The sequence below is a fragment of the Camponotus vicinus genome, unplaced genomic scaffold (assembly GCF_025532165.1).
Source record: "Camponotus vicinus isolate PSW18456_S1 unplaced genomic scaffold, iyCamVici1.0 SCAF_2, whole genome shotgun sequence".
In the NCBI taxonomy this organism is placed as follows: domain Eukaryota; kingdom Metazoa; phylum Arthropoda; class Insecta; order Hymenoptera; family Formicidae; genus Camponotus; species Camponotus vicinus.
Window position 1 is genome coordinate 25,298,373 of NW_028141956.1, and position 24,678 is coordinate 25,323,050.

A 24,678-nucleotide genomic window follows, 5' to 3' on the forward strand; every position below is an offset into this window, starting at 1 on the left:
TTGCGTACATCCACGTGTCGGATCGCATATTTCCGACACGATCGGTGGACCAAACCGGCCGATGCACGTCGCGTCGTGTGCACTCGCTTCGCGATGCATTTTTCATGGCAGCGACGACGTGGGGTAGCACCGGGAACGATGGAAGCCTGCGGCCTCTGGATTATCCATCGCTGACGGATGGACGTCGGCGTCCAACTGATTGGTGTCGGTCGTGTGCGCGCGTCGAGATTCCGCGGACGAGCAAATATTTTATAAGCGCGCGGGTAATTGACACGGCCCTTCCTGGATCCCCATTTTCGCGGATCCGCCGGAATTTCACGTTGGCTTGTCGTCGCATGCGTCGCGGATCTCGTTGCACGGTAAATATTTTTCTCTCGACTTTAATCTCGAATTTCAAATACATTAGTGTTAAAGTAACATCGTGATGTATTATAAATCGCGGTTTAGAACTTCTACAGGTTGTTTGTATGTAAGAATGTTCCATGAAAAGTTGCTGAAATTATCAGCTGTTATTTTTAAATACATAAGGAAAATATCTTCTAATAGATGTTTAACAATTTTATTTGCATATGAATAAAGGCGAAGATATTTTTATCATTTGATAAACATTTATAAAAAAATGTTGGTCATATTAATATATTTTCGAACCTTTTGGATACTATAAAAAACTTTATGTAACATTTTTTTCGATATGTCAATCATCACGAAAGGGACTTGATATCTATTTCAATTTTTGATAGTGTGCAAGATTTCAAAAATATTTTCCAAAATTTATAGTTTCAGAGAAAGATATTTGATTCGAAAATATATACCATTAAGAGGGTCGATATTCTTTTATAAATGTTCCATATTCTTTTACTAAATGACAAAAATATCTCCGATTGTCCTTATGTAAATAAAACTGCTAAATTTCCTCTATTAAAAGATATTTTTCCTCTATTCTGTATATGCGTTTAAAAATGACTGCTGATTAATTTCAGCAACTTTCCGTGGGATACCCTATATATTTCATTTAATGATGCGTAATAGAAAAGATTTCTTCTTAATTTTTCTCTTCTCTTTCTTCTATTTTATTCTAAAAAATTCCTTCTTCCTTTTTTAACTTAAATTATATTTCTCCTAATCTTTCTCTTTCTTTACGTACTTTTTCGTACTTATTGTCTTGTCGTATTGAAAATGTAATTACAGTTAACATTTTCACACAAATGAACTACTGGTAAATGTATTTTTAATGCGAGCCAACCGCGTTGTAACTAGCTATCGTCTCTGCTAATGACATTCTAATTAAAATTATACCGCAACAAGGTACCTTGTTCGGCGCGCAATTCATCGTTCGCGTAACCATCTTTGGCCAGCAACAGGAGTCCTAATGCTTGCCTAGACGCGCCGCCGTTCACGAGCTATGCACTGCACCATTTCCGCAGAAATGCTGCCATTACGTACATCTGGCTACATTCGAGCAGTAGCTACATCCAGTACCACGTCTGAAAATTGACATCGGGTTAAACATAGCCACGATATGCTGTGGATTCTCCCTCTCCACGTTGAAAAGCTACACCGTCTGTATTATAGGTCCCGATATTATTTCGCGATATAAAACATTTTTCATACATATTTTTAATTTCACGTCATCCTCGCGGGAAGAAATCAAATGATAATATCCTGGAAAAAGTATCAAAAAATGGAACAAGCTACGCGAGATGAGAATCTAAATGAAAAGCGAATAATAATTTTAAATTTATTTTGCTCTTTTCATATTTTTCTGTAAAACTTTGTTAGCCAAATGTATCATCTGTATACTCAATAATTTAAATAATTATTTTATGATTAAATTTTTATTTCTATTTTTAAATATTGATTTATATTTGAGAGAATCTCTAAATAATATAAAATCTTATATTTTTCTCGTCGAATGTAAAGACACATTGCAACGTTTTTTCATCGACGTGACAGTTCTAAGAGACTTTACATCAATCTGATAATTTAAGTGAACACGCATTCGTCCAGAAAAGCCTTTGAAGATAATTTGATGCAAACTCGCACGATATGTCGAACGTTTCTGTTTCTTACTTTTTAGCAGCGGATGCTCAGAATGGCCGAAAGTACATTTTCCAGTCCTGTTTTCTCGATTTTATTCCTGGACGATTCCACTTTTCTTCGAGATAGAAGACGAAGTATCAAGCGCTACGCGAATTCCTAGCTTTCGTTCCCCGATCTTACTTCAGTCCATATCTCAGTGATCCAGGAGGTTGCGCCGATGGCTGAAAAGCTCCGGAAGTCCCTTTGCGCGAGGGAGGCGAGGATGAATTTCCAGGTCAGGAGATCCGAAATCGCTATCGTCTTAGGAACAGAGGGCTAAGGATTACAGATTCAACGGACCCCACTGAATCCGTATCTTCCGCTTTAGCTTAAACTTTGAAGGCAAAGAGCTTCCGGCGTACGGCGTAATTCGGGATGTATTTGAGTTATTAGTTGTAAATTGTGCGTAAAATCACTGCCGTGTCTAATCTTTGCTTAGGATGATGAATTATCATAATCAGAATCCGTGATATACGTCCGAAAAGCACTCATTAACATATATTTAAATTCTCATCGAAATTTTATATTTATGTTTTGCTTAACTAAAAATTTTGTTTATTATAAATCATAATATCTTTAAAATAAAGCATGTAATTTTTCTTGTCAGAAGCAATTCTCAATGAGATGTTTAAAATCCTATATCCAGTTCCGCGCCACTTATTACATTTCCAGGATGAAAGCCAAGAGAACCTTAGAGCTCCAAAGGATTTCGGATTAGATTTAATAGATCTATGTGAATTGTATGGTAGCCTCTAATTTAAGATACATCTAAGGATATATCTTGTTGTAAGCATCTCGTGTTTGGATAAAATCCGTAATAGAGCTGAGTTAACGAAGATTTCCGTATCTTCTGAGAGATTGAGATTAATAATGTAATAGAGATTAAATAATCTTGCTTTACCTTATACGTAAATTCGTGAAATTGTTTTAATTATTTAAAGAGTACATCTATGACAGATATCTATTCCCTGAGATGTAAAGTCCTCGTAGAATAAATAAATATACATGAAAAAAGTTGTTTACTCTCGGATCAATATAATGAATTAATTAAAACATGACAATTAAAATTGTTGGTTCTACTGATCAAAAGAATTACTTTAATAAGTATCTCAATTTAATGGTCTTTATTTTGGCCAATTATCTCAAAAAATTACATCTATATTGTGATAATCTAAGATTATGCGAGATTCTCTCTCAAATGAACATGGATTTAAATTTCTGATTCCATTAATTTGCGTGCGTGTGCAAGACTTGTGTATGTAATTTTGTTGGTGATAACGTTAACTAAGTCTCTCACTGACGTATTAGTATTACCAAGATATCATTCACCATTTCTATGTTGAGTCTTATGTATTGTTCCTTATACTGGAACTAGGTGTAGAAAGCATCTACTTGTCTCATCAAGCTTCAAAATCCCATTACAAAGTTACTAGCTCGCTTGCTTCAATTAATAATGTTTGATTATTATTAGTTTCTGGCATTTAAATTTTCAAGACTTCATTTTTCTCATATCTGTGCAGATTAACGTTGACCAATTTGTTTTCTATGCGATAAAATTTTTTATAAGGGTTTCTTAAATTCAATATACATTTTTGCATAAATAATTATTTCAAAATAAATTAAACAATAATAAAATCATTTCAAATATAATAGAAAGACTTTCACATATTGTTTGCAATATTTTCCAAAATGTTTAATAAAAATTGATACAATAATATATGTATTTTTATAAATATTAAACATTTTTAAACAAAGGAAAAATTACATTCTATAGAAAATTCGACCATTAATACAAAATAATTAAATTGATTTATCGTGTGTCGTTTACATACATGTCATGTATACAATTGCAAATTTCAATTTTATCATAATCATTTTCTTTTTCGAATATTGTTAAGATGTATTCCATCCCTTTCCGCGTTTATCGATACACGGACGATTTCGACGTCTTCGAGAAACACCCGCGATAATTCACAAGTCAAGATTTATAACGCATAATTCCGGGTCTCTTGCACCTTTTCCCGGCGTTATCTCGAAACGTACAGATGCGGGATTAAAAAACCAGAGCGGCGATGAAAGGAATCTTTCCATCGAGTTCCACGAGACGGCCCCTCCAGACGCTCACTCCTCCCACACACACACACACACACACACATATACTCATCGCACCCTTTCTTTCAATTCTTCAACGTCACCAGCGGCCGATAAACATTCGTGCTCGGTTCTCCAATCGCATCGGGCGTAAGAAATGGAAAGTCATAAGTCTGCGGAACGATCGATCGTCGCGTTTCCGCCACGGCGCGGCCGTTAAGTCGTTGTCACGACTCGGGCTCGTTTCAGGGAACGATCGCGCTTAGCCCGCCGAACAAATCGGCGACATTTTTCAAGATTTACCGCTCGCGTCCGCGCCAACCGAGCTGCGCTTGCACGCATCCAACGGGAAAAGGTTTCAACGGGAAACATGTTCATACGAGGCTATCGCGGGCTCTCATTAACGAGATCCGCTCCTATAGATTGTAGGTTACGGGATATGACCGTTAGGGCGGGAGCTACCATCACGTTGCGGTAGGTCGTGCAACGAGAACCGTTGCATCGGTTACGATACATCGTTTTTACTACGTGGGATTTAATTCTTCATGAGGGATTAAAGGCACAAAACCAATGTATGGAATATGTTTTTCTTCGTAATATCGACGAGAGAAAGATATATATTGTCATTTATCAAGCTGTACCATTATTTACTTATTTTGTCTACCTTTTCGATCTAAATCGTAGATTTAACTTTGCCTGCAATTTATGCGCAACGATTAGTACTTGTCAGAATGATTGGAATGAGTAAACAATTGATTATTAGTTTGCACTATTAGCATGATATATAAATAATTTTTTAAACAGCAAATTAATATTAAATAATTTTATTTAATATTTACATATGTTTCTCTTGATTGCAAATGAAATTTATTATTATTATTATTATTGCTGTACCATTATTTGCAGTCGCTTATTTTATGTTTATCTTTTCGATCTAAATTATTTGCTATTAGAATGATATTATAAATGTTTATTTTAAATTATTGTTAAGTAATTTCATTTAATTTACATGTGTGTGTGTTTGTCTCTTGACTATAATATTATTTGCAGTCGCTTATTTTGTGTTTATATTTCCGATCTAAATTATTTGCTATTAAAATGATATATAAATATATTTGTTTATAAATTACTATTAAATAATTTTATTTAATATAATATTACATGTGTGCATTTCTCTTGATTACACGTGAAATTAACAGCGACCATTCGTAAAATAAAAATAAATCGAGAACTGCAGAATATAGGCTGGAAGGGAGGGGTAATAAAAAAATAGCTTTTCACAAAACTACGTCCAATAAATTATTGTTTTTCTAAATGTACCGATACTGTTGTGTCGCGCTAGCGAGATACCATTTTATACCTTTTGTTTTATGTCTTCATACCTTCGAAACGATATCGGAGGCTACTACTTCGGAATCGATCGTCGCGTGTATGCTTACATTGTTATAAATTGCATCCCGTTCCATTCATTTTTGTCCGATAGGAAACCCGTATATCTTTTCGTAAAATTTCTCTGTCCAGCGAGGGCGAGGCGATCCTTCATAGAAACGACACTGAAGATAGATAGATCTTTGGACAGATACAAATGTTTCTTATGTTTATATTTTAAGTCTTTTTATATATAACCTAAACGTATAATATTGCGTTGTTATTAACACTAAAAACAGCGGTAGAATTTTAATATTTTTGTATTCTAATTAAATGTATAAAATCTCTCTTGAAAAGTGTAATATCCAAAGTAGTGTAATATCCAAATTTGGAAATATATATATGACAAATTTTAATGAAAAATTACATATGTAAATATAATGTACGAATTATAGCAATAATTTCGACACCTGATTTATATCTCACTTTAAATGAGCAATTATTCCCATTTATTTGCTTTTTAATACGATGCATATTGTCCTGATTTTTATTTTTGTCATAAATCTAGAGTTGTAAGTGAAATATTTATTTTACTTCATTCTTCAAAACTATTGATATTATCATCTAAATGGATATATTGTAGATAATAATACTCGTAGCAGCACGATTGCGCGGCGAAGTGATTATTCGGGAATTAAAACGCTGAAAATCGTTCACTTTGGAGTGCCATCCATTGTGGCGAAACCGCAGACTTTTACTTTCCAGCTCTTTCGTGGCTGCTTATTATCATCAGCAAACGTGAATGGCTCGTCCTCTTTTTCCCTCGTCACTACCGCGGTCGCCGGCCTCCGCTATTGTGCGAATGTAGAATCGATGGAATCGCGTGTGTACCCAGCATTATCTACCTGCCGATCGCAGGAGATCTGGCGCCGAGCAGACCGGCCATCCTTATACTCTCGTAATTCAGGTGATCGATCGCTCCCATGAAATCCGCGCGTCTTATCGCCATATTCTTACGAAGAAATATTACTATCGCAATTGCTTCGCGTAAAGAGACCCAAAGCGATTTCCAGAGATTGAATTTTAACGGCTTAACAATCAAACCTTCAGTTATTCCATCGTAATAGTAACTAGAAATATGTTGGATGATGAATTACGATGCTACGACGGTAGCAATATATTGTTCTAGGTCTCTCGAAAAATTTGTATCATTTTTATTTAATCATTTGTAACTTTTATAAGCGATACATATCATTCTCGATACTAAATATTTTAAAAGACCTTGTCGCAAGGGTTTTTTATTTTTACTTCAGAGAGACGGCGTTAATTGGATGATGATTAAGTAGATATTACCCATCCAGCGAATTATGCTTTGTAGGAGCAAGAGCGGCATTTCCATGGAGAATATTCGAGGGGTTCGTGCCCTGCCGGATACGTGTTTTTCTTTGAGGAAAGTTAAACAATAGTAGGCTCCTTTTACAAGCTGGCTTCCAACGCGGGTTAGATTGAAGAGGCGAATGTATTCGGAACGTAATGGTGGATGAGGCCGATCTTTTTCTCAGTCGGTTTAAACCGATTGTTAGCACGAACAAACACTTTAGAAGTTCTTCGCTCGTTCCACTTCGTCACTCGCTTCCGTGGATCCTGGCGGTGCGAAAGGAACGCGATCGCCGACGTGTCGAAAATTTCTGCATTCGTGGAATAGGACAAATAAAACTTCCGGCGAAGTTTAGAAGACTCTTCTCGGATCTTCATCTACAAACGTGAGAGATTTCCAAGTGGAAAATGCGTTCGTTTAGAAGGATAGTCGGCAGAAATTCAGAAACTAATGGCACCGATAGCCATATAATCTATAATAATTGAGAATATTGCGGTAATTAGCATGGATATTGGCTGATTGCCGGATGTAATATTGATATAGAATATTGGTCAGTAGAATCGCGATGAAAATTTTTCAATGTAATTTTGATTATTAAAGTTTTATCACGTCATCACCGTATATTCCCAGAGTGCAAATGGGATGCGGATAACGAGTAGCATATAAAATCGCTCGTATCGTGAAATTAGCGAGTTTCAATGAAAAACATTTTATTATAATTCCCTTGTCGAATACCGGTCGCAAACCCCGACAAATCGCGTTTTCATCGCATCGGCGTCCGCGGCATTGATAGTTTTAACGTATTTCACGCACGTCCGATTTTTTTGCGGGCTAATAAAATCGAATTGAATTCGCGCCTCGATATCAACCGCTGCTATTTATTCGCACATGGATATTTATGTGCCTTTCTCAGTCGACGAGATATTCCATTAGTCGCGTTGCTCTGCACATTTCGATACACCTATGTATGCATCCCATCTATTAAATGAATACCTCGCTCTTTGTCTCTCTCTCTCTCTCTCTCTCTCTCCTTCTTTTTCTCTTTATCCTCAACATTGTTGCTTGTGAATTTCATTGACCGCTTCAAGAGGAGTGGCGGCTTGCTTACATTCGCTCGCGGGGGTGGATCATCAGTTTCTCCACCGCGTCGTCGGAATATCCATTAGTTACAGCACCGCTGTTGACGAAGCATGTTATTTCCCTTGTGTACGTCGTCTGGTTCCTCTTCTACTTCTGACTCCTCGATATATACACCGTCGCCTTCTCCTCGCTCTTGTCCCCATACTCGCGTGGTCTTCGTTGACTTACCAGACATGATATTCTCCTGACTATCGCCATTCGCGTTTGTGACCCTAAAGATATACCTTGACAGAGTATGAAATATCACTTCCAGTTATAAGTCTAAAGAAAAATTTCAGTCAGAGACATATGTGAGACTGAGGAAGTGATACATCTCCTATGTATTCTATATGTTTACATTTTCGCATATTTCGAAATATTGATATGTATATTGGCTATATTTGACATTCGAGCAATATCAAACTAATTCATGAAGAAATTTATAGATAGCTGCATCTCTAAAAATAGTATAAAATTAAAAGGTCATGTCTTTATATTGGAAATTTTTTTTTCTTTGACCACTGACATTCTTCATAAATTCTATCTCAAAAAAAATATCAATAATATCATATATTACATTATATTAGTAATAGTCAGAATGTTAATTAATTAAAAACATTACAAAGATAAATTTTGATTTTTTTAAATATATAAAACTAAATTAATTTGCTATCATATGTAAGATTTTAAATAATTAAAAATACTAACAAATGTTAATGCAAGACAGAGTGCCATTACAGGCATGTCTATATTTTGCGATCAGAACGGAAGCCACGTGATGATTGGATTCGTTCTTAATTAGGTTTCGTAACGAACTGCCGCGAACGAGGTACCTTATGTTGACTTTCCGAGCGAACTAATTTCGAAACATCGTCCGACGAAATCTCGTTTTCGCGCAAAGCCTTCGAAATTCTAGTTCACCTGACGACTTTTGCGCAAGAGACAGCAGCTCTCTCTTCACCATCGGTTTCTCTCATTGACCCCATGGCTAATTCTCTCTGTGTTTTCAAACTTTCTTTCGTCGAATTTTTGTATCTCGGTGGCACAATAAACTCAGCAACCTAGAAAGAGAAAAGTAACATTCACCTGACTTTGTTTCTTTTAACATAAAATGTAGTTCTAAAAATTAAAATTTAATTTAATTTAAAAAAAATTAAATTAAATTAAATTAAAAAATAAATATTAATATTAATATTAATATTAATATTAATATCAACTCGTCAGTATATTTTCCTAGAAATCTTTGAACTTTTCTTACAAGTTCAACGTTTTTGAGTATTTCTGTCAACTCTATTATCGCTTTATAAGCTTTATAAAATAAATTAAATGAAAGATTATATACATATATAATAATCTCACATCATTCCTCAATTTTTTATAAACATATGCTAATTAAAAATCGCAAGAAATATAATTATATCTCGCAATTGTCACGTGGCTTCGTGACTTTCTCGTCTTATCATCGCGTTACGAATGCGATGCAACGAGTTTATACACAAGTTTCCTTGCCGCGTGGCAATCTTATCGAAGCGCGCAAAATTATTTAGCACGTCTAACCAGTTTAGAGTTGGTTCATCGAATTCGTTCTTGCGGAAGTTCGCGTGTTGTTTCGAGACTTTGCAGAAATATCGTGTCGCAAAGTAGTTGCCGCTCTTTCTGATTAATGCACTGCCGGGAGATCGGACTTACTTTTAGGCGCTTGTACGCGAAAACCAACGCTACTTTACATCGTCTACAAACTTCCGTGCTAAATTTATATCCGCTCGAGTAAAACGTTGTCTAAACGGAGTAAGTCATATCTGTCGTGAAATATTTACAATCTCGAGACGAATGTTATGACAAATGGCCGATAAACACCTTACATTGCGTTATCGAACGCAATAAAAGACAGACTGAAAAGTTTCGAGAAAAATTGTTAATCATTGAGACATCAAAAACATTTCTAAAATAAGTTTATTATTAATGTAATTAATTTATGATTATTTTACTTATTTAATAGTAATTCAGATCTCTCAGTCGTATAAATATTTTTTGCTGATTTTATTAGATCATAAATCACAAATATAATATTAAAATATAATATTATAGTTTTTTCGTTATTTGATTATTCTTATAGCATTTTACGAGTATCATTAATACGGCACGAAAAATTGATAGGAATACCCTTTAATATCACTTTAAATATCAATAGATTTAGCATCAATAAAAAAAAATTAATAATGCTTTCCATCAAATGCCTTTGCCGTTAATTAAATGGCGTGTAAATGCGATAAATCGGATGAACAAAAGCGAGAAGAGAAACAAGAATATTTCGGAAAAGAGCTGTCGAGAAATATTGTTTCATTTCTGTCGAAATCACTATTTCTGTCCTTCAGTAAGCAATAGCCAGTGAGACATTACATTTATCGGTCTTTGTCGTAATTCGCCATGTACCATTCGATGCTCGTCAGTCTCTTCCGGAGACTGAATAAACAATGCGAGTCCACCAAGGGGAGATGCGAGAAGTAAGAGTAAACAAGAATGAAATGAGTGGGTCGACAGCTGTGGGAATTGAACACTGACCTGCGGCAATAATAGTGAGATTTCATTTCCAATCGATTCTCGAGAAATGACAAAAACAACGTATCATATTTTTGGAATAACTCAAACTCACTGTTTTGTGAATAATTAATCGAGACACAAATTTTCAATAATATGCAACTAAAAATGTGTATGAAAATAACAGTTTTTTAGCTTATTTGATGATGTATTAAAAAATTAATATATTAGATGATTTGTTTGTCATGCATTATTTAGATACCGTCTACTTATCTTTCTAGTTTGTTGATTTAAAAGGGGGTCTGTTAAATTATTTTAAGTTGAATGCAAATACATTCTTCGCGTTTTGAATGTGCCTAAAATCAACGATTTATCAAACTCATGAAAATGATTTTTGCAATTTATGTGTGATGATTATTTCTGTTTTCGTTTTACGATATTCACAAGTTCGATCGCTTCGTATTGTGACGGTACAGAATCAATCAAGAGTTTATCGTATCATCAAGAAAATGAAAGATTATTTCGTCGAACAGCACGTCAGCCACCACGATGCGATTTCGCGCGGAGAATGAACGCCACGAATTTATCAGAGGCGACGTATCCGACGAAAACCTCGACAGTGTTAATTTTCCAGTGGACGGTTTTCCACGATGGAGAGTCCCCGGTGCAGGTCCACAGAGAGAAAATGCGACACGAGATTCGCTCTTTCGGTCAGTCCCCTGTTCCACAAGCCCCTTCGTGCCGGAAACCCCATCGCGATGTGTACAGAATTATTGTTGATTAAAGGCATTGTCGAACAGCTCGTTGAAAAGCCGCGCCGCGAGCCGACGACGCAGTCGATGAAATTGCATTTGGCGGTTTGGACTGCAACGCGAAAAGGGCCGAGGGTGGCGCCGAGGGTGCGTCGCGCTGGCTTTTCTGCGGATCGTGACACGGCCATCTCGACCTAACTCAGTCACGATTCGGTGGACCCGTTGATAGGAGAAAGACACTGATCTTACGTCGGAAAGCTGAATTTCAATTTCACGGATGGGGACCTGCCACTTCGCAGGGCGAGCGTACGCCTTCGAGGTGCCTGTTCTATGTAAAGATCGTATAATATAGCTGTGCTGATGTTAGACAATTATTTATATCTAGCCTAATGTATTCACCTAGATTATGTAGTTGGAAGTTTAAATTGAATATAGCCATGTGTGCAATTTGACTGCCATGCTAATGGTTTTCTTTGTTGCGGATCTTTTTATTGTATCATTATTTCGTCACAATGTCTTTGATCTGAGCTGGTTTTAATTAAAACGACTTGCTTGCATCTTGGAATAGAAAAGAAATGAGGGGAGAGAAAAATATGCCATGTAGTTTTTGTGTATATTGAACATTTTTTATAAATTTTTGCTCAGTCATAAAAAATATTCTCAATTATTTAAAATATTTTTTACAAAACTCATAAAAATAACTAGTCATCAATCTATGATATAATAATGAATACGTAATTTGCATTCAGAATTTAATAATCTTTTTATTAAACAGAAATTGAATGAGAATTACGTAAATTAAATACTTAAAAAAAAAGTTTTAGGTATAAAATGCTGAAAATATAGTACGGTATTTGCTTAGTAAGGGATTTCTTATAGTTTGCTCGTATATAGGGGATGCCGATATAAACAGCGCATGTGCATTACGTGAAAAGTGGACATAAAGTCGGATGTGAATACTATAGTCCGATGGAAGTGAGAAAGTTCACGTACACACACAACTCGTAAAGCGCTCCCCTTACGAGAAAGAATCCCCATGGTTACCTGCGCAAAGCTATGACTCATGGTTTGAAGGTCATTCTATTCTCCCCTAGTTTAAGTAAGTCTGTTATCAGCAATAACAGCTACTAGAAACAGGGACTAGAACGATTCCTAACTCAACGGCAAGCAAGTTATTTGCCGAACTTTCGGAAACTCTTATTAAGATATAAGAAGTGCGTTTTGCGAGTAGTATATATGTACATTTTTTCCCTCTCTTGACATTTATCGCAGCAACTTTCATTTATATCAAGAGCAAAATTATTTCCTGCTCGTACGAGCTTGAATATTCAATTTTCAACATTATACAAATATACTAAGTTTTCAATTTTATATTCGAGGTTCTTGAACTCAAGATACGTATTTCTGAAACGATGCCATTAATTATAAACGAGTCTACATATATAGTTTAATTGGCAGAATTAAGTATTCAATTAACGAGAAATCCAAATATACCCTTCACCCTTTCGGTTAGAGTTCAGGTGACCCGTGACACGTTGCTCCGGCTCTTATGACGAACAAAGTCATTGACACAATCGCGCACGGGAGGACCATGGCACAGAGAACAGATAGATATTTTATTTCGGACTTGAAGCAGCCATAAATCGCGTTAATGGAGCAACTCTTTAGGGTCGGTTCACGATATAGAAAGACCTAGACGACCGCGCCCACAAGTGCTGGATGAGTCCGAACGAAGGAGAATAGGTGGAGGGTTAGGTATGCAGGAAGTCGACTTATGAAGCCGCAACCCCCGTTATACCCTCATGGTGTTACGGTATAGCCGCGTTCCCAAGTTCAGGGGGAAGGAGAGAGGGGGAGGGAAGGTGAACTCGAGCCCCGGGGCCAAGACGTCTGTATATATATCTCCATAACGACGTCGTTACGACGTCGTTCGTTACCGACAGGCACCAGGCAACGTCGCGACGCAGAAGGCTATCCTCGTCTTCAGCGACCTCGACCTCGGCCGACGTGCATTCCCGACGGACACGTGGAGAATCTCTGACGAGATTTTTTTTCCTTCTTTTTGCAAGTGTGCGCTTTAAAGTTTGCTGCAACGTCCTTGCAGCAACACCTGCTCCAGCTGTGATGCTGAGAAAAATTTAACGGAGTCATCTTTATCAATGTAATCGAACCCGATACCGAATTATCATTGAATGAACATCCCGTCGCCGTCTTTTTAAGTCTGACGGATGCGAGATTAAACAATCGACGCTATTGATTGCAACATTTATTTTAGACTCACATATATATGTTTCCCGTACATTTTACAGATATAATTTTGAATTTTTAAGCATACATGCAGTAACAGCATTATGAGAACGGTGTTATATATACGCAAAGATATTATAAAATATCACCTGGAACGATAAATTACACTTGAAAGTTAAATAACTTTGTTCCTCTCTCAATAATATTTCAGTTGCAATACGCGTTCATAGTATGTACCAGCTTTTTGTTTCTTTTTTAATTCCAGATTTAAACAAATGATAGCTTATATTGAAATGGAAAAAATTCATGAAAATTTCACCGTATTTTTGTTAGCGAATGTATAACTCTCTTACATCTTTTTATGAGCGACTTTTTGCATCAGGCGCCGTATATTCGCAGAAATATATATAGAAGATTCTATTTAAAGATACCATCCGCAAGACATTACCTTGAACATCCCCGAGAGACGCTACGCTGATAGCGTGAAAGCTAGGAAACTTCATTAGCCAGACACCGAGAACAACGACCTAACCGCGAGCGCACAACGACCGAAGAAATTAGGGAGTCGTTGTCTGATATCGACCAATTAAACCGCCTTCCTCGATTTCCGTCTGCGAGCTTCGTTATACAACCATCGCCTTGTTCGCCATATATTACTCTATAGAATCATATTTTCAAAAATACATGCAAATACTTTGCGTGACATTCTAGGCAATATTGCAAAAGAGAGTAGTTCGTTTGAGTGCGACAGAATAATTATATTTGTTTTATAAATTATTCACATTTAATAGATGAAATATATTCTTGTCATGTGATATATTTCTACCTTAAATCAAAATAATAAAAATTGCAAAATTAATATATACATTAATTTTGCAATTTTTATTATTTTAATTTAAAATATATTACATGACAAAAAATATATATTATTATATTATATTTATAAAAAAAATTTATGTGCGGAAATATTAATTTACACTTTCTACGTGTCGGCGTTCTTTAAATGCTCAACATTTTTCGCAACAGCGACTGAACGACTTTGGAAATATGCATTTTTTTTTTAAATGCCTATTGGAAACGAGTGTCAGAATACTTGAAAAACGCATTGCGTTGGTACACCATTATTCGGATTGCAGTGAACTCACACACGTGCGTACCCTGCAATTTCTCTAATTGCAGGCCTTTATACCCCCGCGCACTTTCCACGATCATATGGCGCTGGATATTGAAGGGTACTTGATTTCTGTCAATCGCTTTTATCGCCGCTCGAAATATTGAAAACATTTTCGTTTACTGCGGGACCTCGGGCGCGTCGTTTTTCAAGTGGATATTAAATTGCAACGTTCCGGTGTTATTTTTCAAAACGCGCTGACTGACCAATACACACTGACCGCGCCGCTGCTATCATCGTGTTTTCCAGTTTTACAGAAATTAATTCATCGTTTATTTTTCTATCGTCTTCTTATATATTAAATTATATCAAATATTATTTCCGCTACATATCTTTCTTAAATGCATCACAGATTTATGAATTCCAATGTTACATGCGTGTAATAAATCAACGTATAGATTCCTCCTTCTAAATTAAAGAATTTATTAACTGCGAAAATTTAAAAATGTTTTTAGCAATTTTTTTGAAAAATTTCTTTGATATAAATTATTTATAATTTTTCGGAAATCTCTCTCGTGAAATGTCGTCTCGTAAAAAAATTACGATTTTTAGATTATACCAACTATTTCCTGATTTCTATCTGAAAGAACGATAGAGCAAGCTTGTTTCCGGTTCTCGACATCCGGGTTCTCCGGTTCAGGGAAACTGTCGAGTCCGCGTATCGACCGGATGACCGAGTACCGTTTTTTTTGGACTTACGGACTTTCCGATGCGCAGATAATAGGAAACGGGATACGAAGTCGATCATCCCGTAATGTTTTCGTAATGCTGGTTGACGCGTATCTATATCGTATATACGGTTTCATCATGACGAAACGCGACTTCGAAATAAAACTCCCGCCGGGAACGGATCAGGAGAGGAAGAAAGCGAGGAAAAAAGCGTGGAAGGAAAAAGGACGATAAAGATGGGCAAAATGGAAGATGTGCAGGAAGGAGGGGAGGAATAAGACGAGAGAGGAAGAATGAAGCCGACACTCTTAATCTCTCGAAGGTTTATCGAAGCCGACGCGCGCGCGCGCAAATATATATATATATATAAATCTGTCGAAGCATCGAGCATGCTTCTGTGCCTTATCGACCAAAGCTCGATAATCGACTTATTCCCTTCCCTTACTGTCGTCTACCTCCAACAGCTTCCTTCTTCGACTACTAGCGGAATCAATTACAATAATACAGCCAAAGCTGCTTCCGGTGGAGCGACTGTCACTTGACTAAATACGATCATTCGTATCAGCCTCATTGGAGGCGACATTCAGTATAATAGTAAATTTTCTTTGGGGCGATTTTTGTATCCCCAAAGCTGACTCGACTATTTACAGCTTATACTGTAGTGATAGAAAGTATTATTACTCGGAGAAAATTATTCAATTATGTACAATGCCAAACAGATATTGATAAGGTACTGTAATGCGATGTAATCTGATGATTAGTGAGTTTTTTATTGATTTGATTTTTTTGAATTTTGTGTTACTTTACATGATATAGCTATTAAAATTTTTCAGATTAATCAATTTTTATATCATATTGTATATATTAGCATAATGAGTTTTTTTACTCAGTATTAAAAAAAAATAATGAAATAGTTAATTAATCGATTTCATTATAATTAATATGCAAATATCCAATTGCATAATATCTTTATTATCCCACGAGATTAACTATAATGTGTTATTTATGAAATTTTTATCTTTGTTAACCTTAATTAGATTAAAAAAAACTTATCTATTGTTAATTGATAATAAATCGTTCGATAAATGCGGATGTAAATATTAATAATTATCTTCTAAAGTTCTTGGATCTCTTTATTCATAATTTTACGAGATGTATACCATTAAGGAACAGCTAGAAGCGAGTTTCGTTATCTTCGATCTTGATTCAGATCAACTGAACTTTTTCCCTCGAGCTGCGACACCGTCTTTTCGCAGACGATGTCCGTAAATAATTCAGGAGGAAAGACGTAGAGCGACTTTGCCCGGTCGCTATGGCGACAGATTACAGGCTTTTCGAGAATGTGTACGATCTCATCAACATCGTCGTCTCTCCCTTATCTCTTTCGTAGAGTCCTCGTTTAGGGATACCGATTTCTACTTCCATTTCTCTACTATCGATAACCCAATTGAAAAAAAGCGAAAGCAAAAGGTAACATCGAAGATCTCTCGCGTGAAATATACTTATTTCCATTCAATTTATATATTTATTTTCGATTTATAAAATAATTTTTTTCCATCAGAAAAACGACAGATTTTTCACTTTTATACAAGCAATAAGTTTACAAATAATCGAAATGTGCTTTTCGCGAATTATAATTCAAAATATTCTTTAATTAAGTTTGCGTTATATTGATTACGATTAAAGTCAAAAAAATAAATTCGAAAACTTTGCATATATGAGAACTATTTTTTCAATAAAATTTAATTAAATAATTAAAAATAAAATTATCCGGAAAATTTTGAATGGTATGCGTGCAAGATTAGTAGAATTAAATTTTCTATGAAATTTATCGAAATATTTATTGAAGCGGCGAAAATCCCTTGTTTAACAATTCGTTAATTTCATTCATCGGATCGTTCATACGACCCAATATCGTATTCAACAGAAGCGTCTACGAGGCCAAGGATAGTAGACGGACGCAACAAGCTGCTCTTTCTTCGACCACTTCCTAATCAAAGTAAGCTGCCGAGCATTCACGGCCTAATTCAAGAAAACACGCGGTCTCTTTCAAGCCTTTCATCGTTAGTTACTATCACGGTAGGTGCGTACACACGGTCATGTACGGAGCTTTCCTTGCTCGACCTTTTCACAGGGTACTCGTTATTTCTTATGAAAAGAATCATCAAGGAAAGAGCGAGTATACCAGCTCTAGAATTTTATTTTTAAGCGCGCGATGATCGTTTGCACAACGAGGAGTTCTTAATAAGCAGCAAGAATGAGAACATTATGCAAAGTAAAAATTAATAATTACACTGGATTAAGAAAACAATAATTACGAATATTTTTTTTTATTCTTACGATGTGTTGTGACCAAAGTTCTTTTTTTTTTATTTTTTTCCGAGACAAATGAAAATTATCGATAGAAATAATCGAAGTTGTAAGAGAAGAGAAGTAAGATACTAAAAAATCTGATACTGTAGCGAGATTGTAAAGTTTTGCATATGAAAAGCGTGTATCTTTTTATGGCGAGAGCGATCATAAAAGAAAATGTTGTAATTCATTCGTGAGGAAAAATTTTTTTTCAGCCAATCTGCGAAATACAGTTTCAAGGGAACAATGATGGGAGACGGTTGGAAGTTTACGCCGCATATTTTTCAAACGGTCTTTATGTCGTTATTCCCTCAGAAAATTCTCCAGCACGTTGAACGAGTGTTCTATTTTTACCGAAAGACGCCAGCAGGAGTTTAATCATTCTTAATGAAAGTGAAGGACTAACCGAGCGATGAATTTCTATCGCGAGGACGAGGTGAAAGGTTGACTTTTAAATTTACATTAGCCGCAAATGTATTACTGACGTGAAAGACCACGGGAAAGAATGGTAGAGAAAAGTTATTCAGTCAGAGCGGCAAGAAATGTAAAGCAGACGAAAAAAAATAATAAAATAATATAGCAGAAAGTTTACTTTAATTTATATACTATATTTGATGAATATTTTATGCCATTCAAAATTGAACATCTCATTAAGTTCACGAGTGATTTATGTTTCTTCTATATAAACGGTTTTATATAATATATTAAACTGTGCAAAATTAATTTCTATTTTTTCATGATGAAAAAAATTGAAAATTATAATTGGCAGAATATGTTATTACAAAATTTTCTCCTACAGTCTTTTTAAGTCTTGTTTATTAAGTATAACATAAAATGCTTTATATGAGAAGATATCTTAATATAAAAAGTTGCTGAATGCAAAGTAGTTGAACAAAAAAATACTTTTAATTGATATATAAATTCTAAAATATAAAGACGAAAAAGTATTATATATATAATCTCTTGATATTTTTAACTATAAAAAGAATGTTTGTCAGAATTTCATTTACATCATTTTTAACAATGTAACAATGTCTATGATAACGATCGTCGTCATAAAAGTATGATCCACATCTTCATAATCGTAACGGCGACGCATCATCACCTGCGTGCAAAACTTTCCTGCAAAAGTTACGCGTCTGTGAGAGTACGTTATTATTTCGCCTCGGGCATATTTCACTTATCGTCGTCATAAACAGTAGAAAAACAATCTCTCGCAGCAACGATAACACCGATCTCCCGAGCAAAACCATGCTGTGATTTCAATCCATGATCAATTGTCTAGGAACGTATAGCAACTACACTGAAAAAAAAAATTCTGGGTAAATCTATGAGATGCATTTAGTAATGCATTTTTTGAAATATTTAGTTTTTATCATCAAGTATGATAATAATAACAAAATATTTAGTAATAGTTATAAACATTTTCCAAAAATAGTTATAAATATTTTACGTTTAATTGAGTTCACTAAATATTAAAAATAATTAAATAATTTCGTCTTAATCACCTATACGTTTAGTTGAAACTATTTCACCACAGCAGTGGGTAACATTTATCAAGTTTGGATTATTATAACCAAGCCTTTTTTTCAGTGTACAGTCTAATCGAGGCAAATGCATATCTCAAATAACAAAAATTAATTATATCATTAAATACATTTAATTTTATATTTATAATTAAATAAATAAACATAATAAATAATTAAATAAATAAATAAATTTAATTTTGTATATAATTTTTAAAATATATTTAGTATAATATATAAATTTTTTTTACATAAAATGATTTTTACATTAATTGCTTTTTATTTTACTAAAAATAAATTGCTTTTTATTTTACTAAAAATAAAAAGCAAAAAATATAGTACTTAAATAACTGTTCATTTTTATGTTAGTGATAAAATTAACAATGAAAAATAATAATCTTATAAATTTATTTTTAACGATACAAAAAATTATTTACCATATTTTCCATTTTTCTTTCTATTTTATTTTATTTACCGGTTTATTCTGCACAAAGATGTGGTACTTGTGGGACAAATCGGAAGACCGGCACTAATATATACATGGTACGTGCGAGGGCGAGGCGCGGCATGTAGCATAATTGAAAACGGGTTTCGTGGCATTAGAACGGAGAACTTTTGCACGGTACGATGAATGTTATGCGCGAATGCTCGCGTCACCGTGTCCGATTCCCTTCTCGCGTTCCTCTGGCGAAGGGCGAATTAAAATAAGCTCGCGCGTGGAACATACGCACGTCGCGGGCCATTCAACGTGCCCACGAGCCGGTGATGCTTTTCATGCTTCTTATTCTTTTTCACTTCTCCCAGGCAGGCGGGCAGGCAAAAGAGAAGGATTGAAAAAAGCCTGGAAACTCGTTGAGCGTGGATATTTTACCCGTGTCACGTTGGACGCTTTTGCGAGACGCTATTCGTTCGCCCTCGGTCCTCCTGAAAATTCAAGACGCGACGCTGGCTCGCGCGTTCTGGCTTGTAGAGATATTCCTCGTGGAATAAGACGACGGAATATCCGTGATTGTTCCTCGATCGCGACTTTTTACAATCGATCACGGATAATCTTCCTGTAGGAAAACTTCCCTATCTCTAGGGATAGTTCAGATATCGATGTTTAATTTTAGTTTCATGCTCATCTATCCATCCCCTATTCTAGCAGCTCAACACTGGCTCCGCGACTCGACGATCCCCCTCGCGATACGTCAAAATTTGAGCGTTTGTTGTTTTCCAAGTTTACGTAACGCCAAAAACAAAGTCGGTGGAGTAACGCTGACAAGAAGAAAGGGCGGAATCTATTACCAGATCAACAAAGTTGCCAAAATCTCGCAATCGATATAAACTGCAAAACGCTTGTCTGGCTCAATCTTGGTCGTTCTTCTTGAATGTCCCCATATAAAAGAGACGGGAAACAAGATATCAGATAGCTGGCTGCGATTACGGGGAATCACAAGTAGGTCGCGCAAAACGGTCCAGCTATTCTGTATTCATCTCGACCTTGTGCTCTCTCTCTCTACAGAGAAGTACATTTCCTCCATTTGCAATCTTTCCTTTGTAAATCCTAGTAAAAGACTCGAGTGCTACTACTACTTTTTTTCACTAAAGCTAGATTAATATTATCTTCCGATCATCATACGTGGTATCAGCCAATGAATCAATTACGATTATGATAATATTTATATAAATATCGATAATATGATTTAATTCCAGTATTTGTAGATAGATCCCTGTATTGAAATTGCTGTTTATCTTTGTATTTTCCGACTAATATAAATGAATCCGCGGTAACTTATCGTCTCTCTTTGATGTAAACGTCACGGATTTAATTAATTATCCGCGTTGGTTGCGCGGCGCGCTGCGAAACAAGAACGAGAAGTACTTTCCATGCATTACCATCGTAATTAACTAATTTGCTTTAAAAACTGCTCCCATCGAGCATTCGCTCGCGGAAGTAAATGCGCGGGCCGTACTATCAAGCAGCGCTAGCGCGCTGTAATTTCGCGTATTTCCTGCCGCTGGCAACGACATGAAAATGCAAACATGCCCTCTCACCTCGCTCACCGTTTGTTCTCGTTTATCCTCATTGTGCGCGATGACAACGCGCCGCGCCGGCATCACATCCAGCTTCCGGCCTGCGCAGTCACTGAATTAGATGTGTCACCTGCGAATATCATTAACGGCCCTTAGGATGCAGCTGCGTCTCTCTCGCCCCCGCGCCCCGCCGCATCGGCTTCCTGCTTTAATCCCGAATAGGCAAACACGTCGCGCTACGTTTGCACGCGCGTTCAACCCGCCCGATTTCATGTCGCCGAAGATCCCATGAATTATACGCCAGCCAACGATTTTCTAAATAATTACGCGTTGCTTCACGGACTCGCGCTCTCGCCGTTTTCGCCGTAAAAACGCGAATGAATGTTAAATCTGTAAATGTAGACTCTCAAAGTTGACGTATACTGGAGAGAATTATTCTTTCGTACATTTGGATGATTAAATATTTAAAAAACTATATATAGTATATAGCAATTTCCTGTTACACAGGGTGTTTCTTAATAAATGCGAAAAATTTTAGATGATGGCGTAAAAATTAGGTTTTTATTTTTTTCTCAAATTTGGAACAAGTTAAAGAAATGAAATTAGGTGGATATTTTACTACTAGTAAAAAGGTTGTTTAATATTTTTTTCAGCCTCCCGTATTGTTATAAGGGGATGAAACTAGCAATCTCTATTCAATTTTTTATTAGAACTTTTTAATGAGCCGGAATATGACCGTCTAAAAATATGCATTAAAAAGTTTGATTTGTTTAGAAACTTTTTTTATTTTTTTCATAAAATCTGTAGTTTTCAAGAAAAAAAATAAAATACGTTATCGGTGCACAGCTTAATAGCATAGGTTTCGAATTATGAGAAGTTAAATTTTAAAATAAAAATAAAATTAGAGTAAATGTTGGGAAAATTGGAACAAAAACAAAATTATAATAAAAACCTAAAAATTTAAAAACCTAAGAAATAAAATAAAATTTTCCCCTTAATTTTCGACAAAGAATCATCTCCTAAAATTTTTCGCACTTATTAAGAAACACGCTATATATTCTTGTGCTTGTAATTTTATAAAATAATTAAAATCTATAAACAATCAGGAGGTACGGTGTTTTCAGCTGACGTTTGCGCAAAGTCACCGTTTTAAGTGCTGCAGCACCCATTTGCGATCTTCGATGTCGGAGACATGACAAAAAGGAAGGATAGGAGTTGGCAGTTCTGTTATACGGCAATCGTTAAAGCGCTCTATCGCGCGATTAATCTCCTCGCTGCATTTGCTCTCGCGGTTCTCGCGACAGGCATCGGCTAGTATTACTCGGAGACGTCATAAATGCGAGGTCAGAATAACGCATTATGCCACCAACACGATATCGCCAGTGTTCCTTAAACGTATGACAGACTGTACGCTTCTGATAAGCATTCTTACGACACGTCTCTGCCGAGACAAATTGCACAAAGTACCGTGTAACTCACACTCCCTCCTAAACGATGTCGATTCTTCCTTCTACAATAAGTTGTACTTGCTAAACTTAATTTTTATTTATATCTTATTGCCAGCTTTGATCATAAAGCTATTTATATTTTTAAGTATCTTATTATATTTTGGAAAAAGATTATTTGCATAATTGCATTAGATGAAAATCGTAAGCTGATAATCGGATTTCAAAGGTCTTTTCGCGTGTGCCGATAATAATTTTACGCCGCCACATCGATTAAATCATAGTCACCGTAATGGTGGCCGGCGAAGCGAGGCGATCACCGTGTAAGCCGCGCGCGCCGGAGGGTGAGGGCAGATTCGCGTGCAATTACGTTTGTTTGCCTGGAGAGAAGCGGGGCCTCCCTCTGTCTCTCTCTCTTTCTTCCCCCTCACGATCGCGAGGCCGGTAATCCCGGGTTCCATTAAGATTCCTGGGGGCCACGATCGATCTCCCTCGGAGATACGGCCACGACTTCGACCCTCTTCAACGTCTCGCCGCGGCTCTGCCTACCGGCGCCGCAGGTTCTTCCTCCTCTTCCGTAAGGTTCCGCTGACCACGCGCCTCGTTCGATTCCGCAAACAACGCCGTAGCCTTGTTGCGTTGTTTCAAGGTCAGTCGCTTGATCCGGGAAATATCCTCGCGCGGTGGCTATACCTCATTTACGGCGGACAGGCTCGATGCAACCGGAGGAGGAAGATGAGGAGAAGGAAGAAGTTGGACGTAACGTTTAACAGCATTCCGCCGAATCGCTGCCGTGGTCGCTGCTCCGGGATAAATAGGTTGACCCAGCGAATATTCCTGTCGGGAAACTTTCTTGCGGATAATGATAACTTGCGTGTACACAGGGTGGAATAGCCGTTCTTCCCATCGCGGCACGTTGCAAAGCGCTTCATAAAATACGTCTTAATTCCTCAGCAATTTTAATTAAGTTCGTGTACGTTGAATTTTTCACAGCTGATATACGGGATCTAAGTAGCTCATTTTTTAATGATTAATTTTTTTCGACTTGCAAGAAAGAAGTTGACGCGAATAGTTGGACGTTAAACAGAAATTTTGCGGTGAGTTTACATAATAAATTGTCCACGAGATAGCGAGAGTGCAAACATGCACCTACGCGAGCGATACCTTGCACTAAATTCGCTCGTTCGCCAGAGCACAGCTGGGAAATGACAAATTACAACGGACAGATGCTGCTGGAGAGATAAGTAAGGGATGCGGTGTCGCGGTAGTAGACACAGCTGAAGTGTCAGTTGTTTTTGCGCGCGAGCGCGACAAATCATTGGTATACATCTGCGCAAATACATCTGTCTCTCGCGTGAAGAACGTGGTCGTGTGATTTATAATTTTTTTCGTTTCACGGCGCAATATTTCTGTACCTAGATTGCATCGTAATTGCTTGTCGATTTTAACCTATGAATGCGAGTTTCGCACAAAAGAAGTTTGCAATTCAAGATTTTTTTTTCCACAATAAATGTTAAGCTTTGCATTTCGTTTCTTGTGTATACAATTGAATTTCCGACTCGAGATCGTTGCAGATAATGGTATTATTATTTCCCCCAATATCGAGTCGAAGATGATTTGCTCGGCAATGCACATAATACATCCTAAATTAATAAAAAAAAAGATAAAAAATATACTAATTTATTTTATACGATGATAATATTGTTTAATTTCGATACACAGTTTCATGTTCTCTTCCATTTTTCTAAATTGCATGTAATTATATATTAAATTTCTTTTTTTTAAATAAATTTCACGATAAAAAAATGATTTTCGTAATATTAAAAAGATCGAAATACACATGATTTGTATCATCATCCAACGTGTGCACGGAACAGCGTAAAACTATTTTTGATATAGACATAAAACTTCCCAACGTAGACATTTC

The 24,678-nt window shown here is 36.2% G+C and overlaps 1 protein-coding gene and 1 long non-coding RNA gene across 9 annotated transcripts in view; one reads left to right on the forward strand and one right to left on the reverse strand.

Annotated features, from left to right (window-relative positions):
• Positions 1-24,678, forward strand: part of LOC145967216 (Krueppel-like factor 6) — a 325,474-nt gene that overhangs the window by 225,417 nt on the left and 75,379 nt on the right. The window lies entirely within an intron of this gene.
• LOC145966921 (uncharacterized) overlaps positions 7,855-24,678 on the reverse strand; it is a 32,764-nt gene continuing 15,940 nt past the window's right edge. Inside the window, exons 2-3 of the long non-coding RNA XR_014437238.1 lie at positions 8,957-9,096; positions 7,855-8,268 (exon numbers count right to left, since the gene is read on the reverse strand). This is a non-coding gene — a long non-coding RNA (uncharacterized LOC145966921). The remainder of the gene's footprint in view (positions 8,269-8,956; positions 9,097-24,678) is intronic.